Source organism: Balaenoptera borealis, assembly GCF_965194805.1.
Source record: "Balaenoptera borealis genome assembly, chromosome: 4".
Lineage (NCBI taxonomy): Eukaryota > Metazoa > Chordata > Mammalia > Artiodactyla > Balaenopteridae > Balaenoptera > Balaenoptera borealis.
The window spans coordinates 127,011,902-127,024,332 of NC_138861.1; the positions used below are offsets into that span (position 1 = coordinate 127,011,902).

Genomic DNA, 12,431 nt, shown 5'->3' on the forward strand with positions numbered 1-12,431 from the left:
ATTTTATTTATGTATTTATCAGTTGATGGACATTTTAGTTGTTTATTAAAATACAACATAATTGTTTATGTTAAAAATCCTATGGACACTGTAAAAAACTATTTGAAAAATAAATTAATCAATGTGCAAGAATATATATAAATATACAAGTATATATGTTTATACTATATAATACCAACAAATTCAAAATAAAAATTTAAGATAAAGTACTATTTACTATAGTATGAGGAAGTATTAAATGCTTAGTATTAAACCTAACAAAATATATGTAGGATCTGTACACTGAAATCTACAAAGTATTGCTGTGAGAAATTAAAGAACTAAGCAAATGGAGATAATGTATCAAGGATCAGAAAACTCAATATTGTTAGTTTGTCACTTCTGAAATTGATCTATGAATTCAGTGCAATCTCCATCAAAGTCTCAGTAAGGTTTTGTTTGTAGAAATTTAAACTGATTCTAAAGTTTTTTTGGATATGTCAAGGACCTAGAACAGACAAAACAATTTTGAAAAAGAAGAAAAATGTAACGTATCTTAAAGTACCTGATTTCAAGACTTATTATGAATATATATATTATAGGATAATGGTAGGTATAAATATAATTGGAATAGGATACATAGTCCAGAAATAGAATACAACATATGTAGTCAATTAATTTTCTACAAAAGTGGCAATGATATTCCATGGGTAAAGGAACATTTTTGTTTTGTTTTTAAACAGTGGCTGCTGGATGACTCCATAGCAATATAAAAAACAAAAACAAAAACCCTGACCCTCATTTCACACCATACGCAAAAATAATGGATGCCAAACAGATAATGGGCTTCACATAAAAGGTTTAAAAAACTTCTAGATAAAAAAATAAAGAACACCTTTGCAGTCCTAGAGTAGGCAAGAATATTTTACAAAGAGCACAATAGGATGAATCATGAAAGAAAATATGATGAATTGTATTTTATCAAAGTTAAAAGTTATAAAATCTTCTGACCTTCAACAGACACCACTAAGAAAATGAAAAAGCATAAATTGGTAGAATACAGTGATACTAGAGGTATCTGACAAAAGAATTATATACAGACTATATAAAGAATTCTATAAGTTATTCATTTTATAAAAGCAAAGAAATGTGGTTTAAAAAATGATTTAAACAGACATTTCTCATAAGAAGATATAGAAATAGGCAATAAGCACAAGAGCAGATATTCAATATCACTAGCCATTAGGCAGTTACAAAGTTAGAATCATGATTAGATATTATTACATAACTTATAGAACAGCAACAAATTTCAAAAGATTGATAATTCAACATTATCAAGGACGTAGTGTGATGTGAATTTTCATACATTCCTGGTGGGATTATAAAGTGGCACAAGTACTTTAGAAAATAGTTCATGGTTTTCTTATAAAATTACTTTATAGCATAAATTTACTTTTAAACATAAACTTCAAACATGATCCAGCCATTCCTTCACAAAGCATTTACCCAGGAGAAATGACATATAAATCTGCAAAAAAGACATATACAAATATTCATAGCAGCATCGTTCATAATAACAAAAAACTGGATACAACCAAAATGTCCATCAGCTGAAAAACGCATAAACAAATTGTGCTATATCTACAGGATGTAATTTTGTTCAGCAATACAAAGGGTAATACATCTAATTTATGGATTAATATCGAAAAAATGTCATGCTGAACATAGGAAGCCACACACAGCACGTACTTCATAATTCTATTTCTATGAAGCTAAAGAAAAGACAAATCTATTCAGACAAATGTGCACGATGACATACAATCAGGAGTTGCCTGGGGTGGTAGATTATGAGAACTGAGGAAAGTTACTAGGAAACTTTTACCAGTGATGGAAATGTTCTATGTCTTGATTGTGGTAGTGTTTACAAATGGTTAGATTGTATTGCATTAGATTTGTTCTCAAACATTTATTTTTAAAAATTAAATTAAGAGCTAAATCTCAACCTCTTACAGTGGTTCTGCCATTAATTTACTGAGTAACCTTTGATAAATTGCCTAACTTTACAGGGTTTTTCTAAACTGAAAGAAAACAACTTAGACTAAGAAAATCTCTAAAGTGTTATTTCAGTTCCAATTTCTAAAATTCTATAATGTACAATAGTAAAACAACATAATAAAAATATAATAGGCAAAGTAGAAGTTATTATTTTAAAAAGTATTCTATATGAAAAGCAAAAAAATGACCTTTTGCCTGCGTTATATGCTAAAAGTGGGGGGAAAAAGTGTGATTTGAAACAGCAATTTCAAAGCGATAAATTTTAAATCTTTGTGTGGAAGGTTAATTTTGCTGGTTGCAAATACACATAAATTGAGTAGAATGAGTAGTGTTACTGGAAGAAACTAAATAAAAGTCATGTTTCACTGAACTGATGACGTGCTCATTTGATACATACAATAGCTAAAGCAGCCTCAAGCCAAAAGCAGAAGACACATGCTCTGGGTGTGAATTTTATTTAGGGAAAATGACTCATGTCAATAAGGAGCTGAAATAAAAAATACTCAAATCATGAAAGTTAGCCTCATTACTTTGAATTCAAAATTCAATATCATGAGGCAATTTTCCTAGTAAATGTAAACTATTTTCCATAGAGTTTACTTTTATCTGATAAGTCATAACTTTTTATTCAAGGCACAAATTGTACCTTTCTCTCCTCCCTTAAAAAATACGATCCATATCAGAAACCAAAAATGTAAAATTGTTTCCCAGTTTCTCCCATTTAGTGTTATGAGTGTTAACAGACCAGAATGGCAAAAGGACAATAACACCTTAGACATCTGATTGCTAACAAACTTTTCCGACAAACCATGTTGCCATGTGTTTAACTAACTTCCTTCTGGGGATCTAATACCACTTTTGTTTAAACTTTGCTTCAAACTGTTCTTTGCTTTCATTTGAAATTGGCTTTTGATCATAGATCTTGTGCTGTAAAAAGAATTGGGTCCTACCTCTTTATCCCTTTCTTTTTAAAAATTTCTTTTTCTTTAATGTACATACTGATCTGGAGCCAACTTGACTCACTTATAGCTATGTATATCTTCATTATGTCATCCTAAGCACTGAAATCCTTATCTCTCTTTCACTGGGTGTTTCATCAGCTTTTGTCATTCGCACTTGCTGTCAGTTAGCAAGAGCTGATTAATGTGGAAAATAACAAGGACTACTTAGAACTGCAAAATGTTGTTCTCTTGAGTACCATTGCTATGTGTGTTCTGTGACAAAGAAAATATGACTACCACGTTTATCCTTTTAAAAATCAGATAAGCTGGGCAAACCCTGTACTTTAAGACTTCAAAGGAATGTTTCCGCAGAGTCAGCTTTGCCAATCTCACACTCTCCTGATATTTTGTCTCTTTGTTTATGCTTTTAGTGAATTAAAATAGTAAATTCCAATTACAAACATTGTCAAAACAATTTCATTGACAGGTTGCTTAAGGATAAAGTTAACAAAAAACACAGAACAACTATATACTGAGAACCACAAAATAAAATTCATGGAATGGAATGGATCTATGATTGAATGCAATTCCAATAAAAATCACAATGGGTTTTTATAGATATTGAGAAACTAACTGAACAATTCACATGGTGAAACAAGGACCTAGAAGCAAAAATAATCTTGAAAAACGTTTTATATCCTACAACATCTGATTTCAAGTTGTGAGGATAGACTGCAGATCAATGAAACAAAATAAAGGATCCTGAGTTGTGCTCTCCCTCTCTCTCTCTCTCTCTCTCTCTCTCTCTCTCCTTCTCTCTGTGTCTCAAGATGGGATTTGCTAGAAACAACTTTAAGGGAAATCTCCGGTATGATGAAAACATTTTCTATTTGTTGATGTGTGGTGGTATACACATGGGTTGCCAAATTTTACCAAACTGGAGTCATGTGCTTAAAATCTCTATACCTTACTATACTTAAATTTTACTTGAACTGTAACAAAACAACAAAAATAGAAACAAAGTGACCTGCAAATGAGAAATTATATTTTAAATGACAAACTATTAGAAAAATTAGAGAGTCTGGCTGAAATGAAATGGAATTTAAATATAACAATTTAAAAAATTTTATTTTTAGCAAAGAGTAGTTAGGTTAAGTAACATTGATAGCAACAATATCAACAGCAGTCTTATTTTGAAAGAGTAGTATGATTTTAAAATAATAATTTGGGCAAATATGTGCAAATATGTAAAATGTATTTTTGTATTTAATCATTTCTGAATTATTTTTTGAATTTTAAGTACAGAGAATAACATTACAGACTTCTGTTTACTCATTTAAATCTATTTCATTCTATCAATTGCTCATATTTGCATCAACTCTAACTCTATAAATTGTTTATATTTGTATCAGACTTCTTTTTAAAGAAACTATTCTGATACCATCGATGATATTAATGTACCCTCCTCAATTCCATTCCCTCCTCCCTATCTATAGAATGCAAATACCTTTAAATAGCTTGGCAATATTTCCCATAACAGACATTAAATTTGTAAGATATATGATATTTATACATGTTTTAAACTCTAAGTAATACCACACTATATAGTCCCTTCAGCATTTATTTATATGCTCACCATTATCTTAATGGGATTTACCTGTGCACAAAATTATGTGTCATTTTAACAAACAATAAACACTTACCTTCTTCTTTCTTTTGAGAATAGTAGTATCCTTCTTGTTGGAACGTTTGGGAGCTCAGGGTCTATGTAACATCAAGAAGAATGTCTCCATGAATGCCTGGGCCAGAACAGAGAGCAGGTTCTACATGTAGTCAATGCTCTGTTAAAATCTGGATGTTGAATTGGACTCTGGTTCATAAAGAAAAAAAGGCATACTGAAGTGCATGTTGATCTATATGCCCACCATATAGCTTGCTGTGATAATCTGTATTTTTTGCTCACTACAAGGAATGGTAAGGTCAAATTTTCATTGAATAACCTCTGTATTTGTGGACAGAAAAACATTGTTGTTTTTAAATACTGTGACCACTTAATTCCCCATTTTTGCAAGGCCACTTAATATTTCCTGTAGCATGATTATGTATAAGGTCCACTTATAAAGAGCTGTAACTGATACCCATTGCTTTGTGGAATCTTTTTTTTTTTCTATTCCTGGAACAAGACCGTTAAAGGGGATGATTTTGATAAACACATAAGAAAGCACAGTTGTATCTTTCTGCTTATAGCACCCGGTTATGAATCAGTCTTTAAGCAGCTCTAGTCCTATGATCCAATTGCGTCTCTAGGCATCCTCCCCTCACAGGTAACAATCTTGTAAACAGCTAGACTGATAATGCACACCTCCAAACACAGCTCAGCACCATAAGATACTCATTTGTGACTAACATACTATATTGGTCTGCTGGAGCTGCTGGAACAAAATACCACAGACTGGATGGCTTAAACAATAGACATTTATTTTCTCACAGGTTGGAAGTAAAAGATCAAGGTATACACAAGGCTGGTTTCGTTGAGAACTGTCTTCCTGGAATGCAGGCAGCTGCCCTCTTGCTATGTCCTCACATGGCCTATCCTTTGTGCCCATGTGCAGAGAGAAAGGACTCTGATGTCTTTTTCTCTTTACAAAAGGACACCAATTCTATCGGGTTAGGGCCTCTCCCTTATGACTTCACTTCATCCTAATTGTCTCCCTAAAGGTCTATCTCTGAATACAGTCACATTAGGCATTAGGGCTTCAACATATGAATTTGGTGAGAACACCATTCAGTTCATAACACATACACAACCATATAGGATTAAAATGAACAAAACTTACATGATTCAGATAGCCCAGTCTCTGCTTTGTTTATACTATTATTTTCCCCCTGACTTAGTTAATATTTACTTTAAGTGGTATATCTATTTTAATAAAAAATTTATTTTACTTTTATAACTTATGCTGTTCTTTGTTGACTGCAAAATTGACATGAAATTTTAAACTATATGTAGGTAAAAGGAATATTTTAACTTGATCCAAACACTACATGGGATTTTCTAAGGGTGACTCTGTGCACTATTAAAGTAAGATCTTTTATTATGGCCACTGCTTAGAAAAACAAAAATTTCAAGTTCAGCAAACCTTGGTTTTTGGCCTATGAATTACTGAATTTTAAATAATGATTTTTACATAGGTTAAGTGCCTTGATTTGGAAAAAGTTCAATCTAGGTACAAAAATAATAGTTACACCTTAACAAAACAACTTGTGAAATGGATCAGAGGAACCACCCCCAGGGACTTGGAAATGAATTGCTTACTATAGTCTGTAGTAAATACCCTAATTTTTATTTCCAAAACAGTTATATAGCATGGGTTTCCTAGAACAGAGTGCGGCTCTCCCAGCTGGTGTTATTGGTGGAAGAGTGCGTTCACTTAATTTTCTGCCTTTATTTACTAAGATGTTTGGTGTGGCTTTATTGTGAATATTTGTTTCTGTGTTTTTTCCTCCTGCCCTTCAGAGAATCAAGCCTGTGTACTGACCTTTGGCAATGCATCCCCACTGCAGTTTCCTACCTTTTATAAGGGAGAATTACTAGGAGTATAAACAATTTGTTAGAAGCAGATGACTCTTAATATCTATTTAGCAAGTACTGGAAACTGAAAAACAGGTTTACACTCCACATTTTGCATTTTTTCTTTCTCTATCTTCTCCTGAATATCAAAAATATCTTTAAAAGACATATATATGAATAGGGAGATTAAAATCTTAGGGGTAATTTATAGTTGATACATAAACAATATTAGTAAGATGTCTGTGTGATATAGGAAAATGTTTAATTATATAGTGTATATTGGTATTTTTAGAGAAATCATTTAGATTGTTTTTCTAAGTCTCTCTTATGATAAGTTTTGTGGGCACTCAACATCCAGTTAGTTGATAAATCAATAAAATTTCATTAACCATCACAAAGATTATGAAATCTGCAGTTATTTCAGAATAGAGAAGTCATGGCATCAGGCCAATGGCTTGAAAAAAACAAAATACACACAAATTTAAAAATTAGAGGTAAAATATTCGGTGTTAGTTCCTCTAGGAAAATGCAGGCATCAAAACAAATGATGCCTAAGACAGAAAACCTGGTTTTGTGCAAAAATCTTCTAAACCTTTTAGAGACAATCAAGTCAGTGAAATAGAAATACGGTAAAAATATACTTTTATCAATATGCAATATTGATTTTACTTTGCTATTTTTAAGACACGTAAATGTGTTCCATTTGCAAATAAATATTTATCTCAATTATTGCTACTTGAGCATGTAATTTAAAATCAATGTGCTCACACATACATAAAATGTAAATTCTAAGTATTATTGCATCCCTTGCCTGTTAGATGAGTGACTGTAATTTTATCTGTCATTATTGAATAACAACTTGAAAATAACCAATAAATATGATAGACAAAAAATTAAAGGGAAGGATATGCTTTGTACTCAGGAGTGCAATTGGAGTGATTGACAAAGCATATTTAGGGAGTCATATTTCAATCACATCAGAAACGTAATGTATACCTCACTGTATTTGTCAGCTTGAGCTGCTATTACAAAATACCACAGACTGGGTGGCTTAAACAACAGCAGTTATTTTCTCACAGTCTGGAGGCTAGAAGTCTGAGATCAGAGGTCCAGCATGGTCAGGTTCTGGTGAGAGCTCTGTTCCTGGCTTGCAGATGGTCGCCTTCTCACTATGTCCACACATGGCACAGAGAGAGCTCTGGTGTCTCTCCCTCTTCTTATAAGGGCACCAGCTCTTTGGATCAGGGTTCCACCCCTGTCACATGAGTGAGAAGTTTTGATCTTGTACTGGATGTTTTATATGAAAGTTTTATTGATGATTAAAACTTGGTATGATGCTCTTTTCATCCCAATATCATTTTTCTTTTGCTCTAATAGGTACCTAATTTAGAGAAGCTAGTTTTGCCTGATAACATTAATTCAATAAGAAATTGAGATAATTTAAATCTAGGCTTTTGACTCTGAAAAGTGAATCTATTTCCAGTTCATCTGTACTGCTAGGGATCCAACCAAAACCTTGAGTGTTTTCCAGAGACCCTACTCCTCAGCAGACTCTAAATTCTAATTTGTGTTCTTCAAACCTGTCAAAAACTCTGCTCAAGTTATTAGATTCTCAGCCACAGCTTCCAAAAATGCCAAACCTTCTGGGATTTTTATCCTCTGGGAAGGAATCACAGCAAATATCTGGCCCCCTCTCTGCTGTCATGGATTTCAGTCCCAATTCCACACTTCACTGGCAGCTTTTTAATCTATACAACACATTTTCATAACTAATTTTCACCTTTACAAATTGTTTTCAATATTAGGGTTGATCAAGACAACCTAGCACACAAACACCAAAAGAATTATGTATTAGAAATAATATACGTTTGAAAGACAAGCCCTTATCTGAGTTTTGGGAAGGCAGAGATCACTTCCTATTCATCATTTTATACATGGTATAAATTTGCCTGGGATATAGGGAATGTACAATTCATTGCTTCTGAATGTTTTCATAAATAAATGAAAATGTTCATTTCATTTCTCACAAGGAAAAAAAATAATCCAAGAGCAGGAATCCAAGACATATGATAAAGATTGGTGTTATTAAAAATGTATATTTCTCTGTCCTCTTTGATTATTGTCTCACTCTCTTTAAATTAATTCTTTAGTAGTTTTATACAATATGGATTTGACAGTTCTTACAATCTGAGCCGTAGAGACAAGTCAACTTTGAAATAAAATTATGGTTTAATTATATTTCTCCCAACTAATTATAGCAAGAACCTTGTAATGAAAAAAAATTTTATTGATGTAGTTCTCCTATTGCTCACAATTTTTCTTTATTCCATAGGATAAAATGAATGATGGAATTCAGTTTTCACATGAGTATTTTTCGAATACTCTTGATTTAAAAAGATAACACTTATTTTTTTCCCTAAGAAATGATAAATTGGGGAAGTAAGAGAGATCTTTAGGAATATGTAAAACCCAATTAAGCATTCTTTTAAGTATTGGGTTTCTGTGAGTTAATGTTCTTTAATAAATCAAGCTGAAATTTTCAAAGATGAACAAAATACAAAAGGTAGCAATGGATCATCACATAAATAATTTTTTAAAATCATCCTCTAATCTTTTTAATCATAAAATTGTTCACAAAAGGAAACTTTTCAGTTTTCTTTTGCAATTTTTCAATTTTAATTTTTCAAGAGCAGAAAATGCTTTGTGTAAAGAGAAATAATTTATCACAGTAAAAAGAAAAAAATATATACATACTAAGATAATTTCAAAGCAACCATTTTTATGTTAAGATTGTGAAAACTACAATAAAACTCAGCATTTAAATTCCATTATGAGTCATTCTAAATGCATTTCCAAAGAAGTTAATAATTTGAGATTTCCAAAAGATTCAGTGCAAATTATTAATCAACAAACCCATTTGTACCCAGAACAACTTAATGTCACTTACTCAAGGATTATTTAGTTCAAGGATTATCTTGAATCACCAAATTTTTTTCTATCTACTGTATTTTCTTCTACAATATTCTAACAAGCTGTTGTTTTTCCCAACTTAAAAAATAAACTAACTGACTTCTGGTTTCCTGTCATGCAGCAGATAAGGAGCTTAGAAGTCGTAATTCCATCCTAACAAGTAAAAAGCTGAAACAACTAAAAAATCAACAATTCTCCTTAGATCTGTCAGAGAAGCGAGGTTGCAGGGCAAACCAGTGCCCCCCAGTTGGAGAGACAGATGAGCAGACATAGAGTATCAGTACTAACCAGGGCAGCAATTTCTGCAGTAATCACTGTTTGGGTTGAGAAAGCTAACCGTAATTGAAAAATTTCTGGCGGCTCAGCAAGGACAAGTCTGAGAGTTAAAAACTCCTAGGAGATCCAATCACTGGAGATTATTTACCTTCACATTGTGATTTTTACCTTCAGGAATTCTACAGGTCCTCATAGCAAATATTAGAGAAAAATCTCAAGCATCTGGCAGGGGGAGGCAAAAGGAACTATTTTGAAATATTGCAGCACATTCTGCTCCTCTTTACAAGGCCAGCCCTCAGGAGAAACAATTTTACCAGAGCCTAAAGTGCTGGGGTTCTATTAGAACCTAACCCACCTGGGACATGGCAATACCCAACTCCAGCTGGCTCTAATGTTCCACATGAGGAAAGGGAAATGCCCAACACCAGCCCCCTCTAGTTATCCTATCCCACCAAAATAGGGGGAAAAACCCTGAGAGGCACTGGTGAAGTTCACAGTCCAGGGGTATAGACTCACCAAAACACCGAGACCTAGTCATAGGACTATAGAATGATTTCCCATTCTACTACCTTCCTATGGCCTATTTACAAAGATTCATTTTACCCAGGTTAACATATAGACCTTTCAACAACAACAGCAACAAAAATATGAAAGACAAAACATACTAAAAGAAAAACAAAAACGTAGTCTGAAGAAGCTGAACCAACGTGAAAGCCAGAGTCAGACATGGCAGGAATGTTTGGAATTATCAGACCAGGATTTTTAGAAACTATGATTAATATGCTAAAGCTTTAAATGGAAAAGTAGATAACAAGCAAAAACACATGGGTAATGTAAGCAGAGAGACAACTTTTAAGAAAGAAAAGACCAAAAGAAATGCTAGCTTGATTTCTGGTTCCTCATAAAAGGAGCTCTGAAGTCACCACTTTGTCTTAACAACAAGTAGAAAACTGAGAGAATGAAAAATCAACAACTCTTTTGTGACTCATAAGGAGATAAAGAAACAGAGAAAATCACTGCCTCCAAGATCTGAGAGACCAAAAGGCGAATACCAAGAATAATAACTCACCGGATCAGACTCCTGTAGAAAGCCCCTCGAGAAACAGTGCCAGAGTGGAAAAACCAGACTCAAATTGGCAAATTCGTCGGAGGCTCAGTGGGGACAAGTCCGAGTGTAAAAACTCCAGGGGGCCAAATGATAGGGGCTCCACACAATTTTGAGAGATTTACCACCATGAGCTCAACAGGCTCCCACAGTAATTATCAGAGAAAAATCCCCTTCAGCTTCAGACTGTGGAAGTAGAAGAGGAACTGTTTTGAAATACACTAGCGCTCTCTCTTTTCTTCTAAAAAACCTGCCCTCAGGAGAAATGTTAACCAGTACCTAAACGGCTGGGGAATTATCAGAGCCTAATTGATCTGGGGCAGAGAAATACCCAACCCCAGGCCATTCTAACCATCCTCTCCCACCTAAGGAGAGGAAACATAAAAATAAAAACACTTGTCACGTTCACAGTCCAGAGGCATAAGCTCAGTAAAAGGCTGAAACCACTCATGGCACTATAGAAAGCTTCCCCTTCCCATACACCTTACCATCATATTACTAAAGCCTATTTTTTTTTTATTGAAGTAGAGTTGATTTACAATGTTGTGTTAGTTTCTGGTATACAGCAAAGTGATTCAGACCAAATATATACATATTCTTTTTCATATTCTTTTCCATTATAGGTTATTACAAGATATTGAATATAGTTCCCTGTGTTATACAGTAGGACATTGTTGTTTATTTTATATATAGTAGTTTGTATCTGCTAATCCCAAACTCCTAACTAAAGGCTTTTTTTGGCAGTTTTTTTTACTAGGTACATCACATCCAGCTATCGTGAAAAAATCAGAAGGCATACAAAAAGGCAAAAAATACAATTTGAAGACTCAGAGTAAACATCAGAAACAGACATGACAGGAACAATAGAATTATCAGACCAGGAATTCAAAATAACTATGATTAATATGTTAAGGGCACTAATGGATAAACAGCATGCAAGAACAGACAGGGAATGTAAACTGAGAGATGGAAATCCTAAAAAGAAAGTTAGAGATGCAAAATACTGTAATATAATTGAAGAATGTTTTCATGGGCTTATTAGTAGATTATACATGGCTGAGGATAGAATCTCTGAGCTTGATGAGATCTCAATAGAAAATTTGAAAACTGAAACACAAAGAAAACAAAAATTGAAACAAAAAACCCCACCATACTATCCAAGGACTTTGAGAAACTACAAAATATGTAATATATGTATACTGGGAACACCAGAAAGAGAAGAATAAGAGAAAATAATAGAAGATATATTTGGAATAATAATCAGTGTGCATTTTCCCAATTTAATGTCAGATACCAAACCACAGATCCAGGAAGCTCAGATAATACCAAGCAGCATAAATGCCCCAAACAAACAAAAAATGTAAAACACCTTGGAATATAATTTTGAAAATACATAAAATCAAAGATAAAGAAAAATCCTGAAAGAAGGCAGAGGGAACTCCCCCTCCCCCTTAACCTATAGAGGAACAAAGACAAGAATTATATTGGACTTCTTCTCAGAAACCACACAGTGAAAAGAGAGTAGAGTGAAATA

The 12,431-nt window shown here is 33.2% G+C and overlaps 1 long non-coding RNA gene across 4 annotated transcripts in view; it reads left to right on the plus strand.

Annotated features, from left to right (window-relative positions):
• LOC309627612 overlaps positions 1-12,004 on the plus strand; it is an 83,375-nt gene extending 71,371 nt beyond the window's left edge. For all 4 annotated transcript variants that reach the window (XR_014243850.1, XR_014243851.1, XR_014243852.1 and 1 more), the window contains one exon: positions 4,702-12,004. This is a non-coding gene — a long non-coding RNA (uncharacterized lncRNA). The remainder of the gene's footprint in view (positions 1-4,701) is intronic.
• Positions 12,005-12,431: the final 427 nt, after the last annotated feature.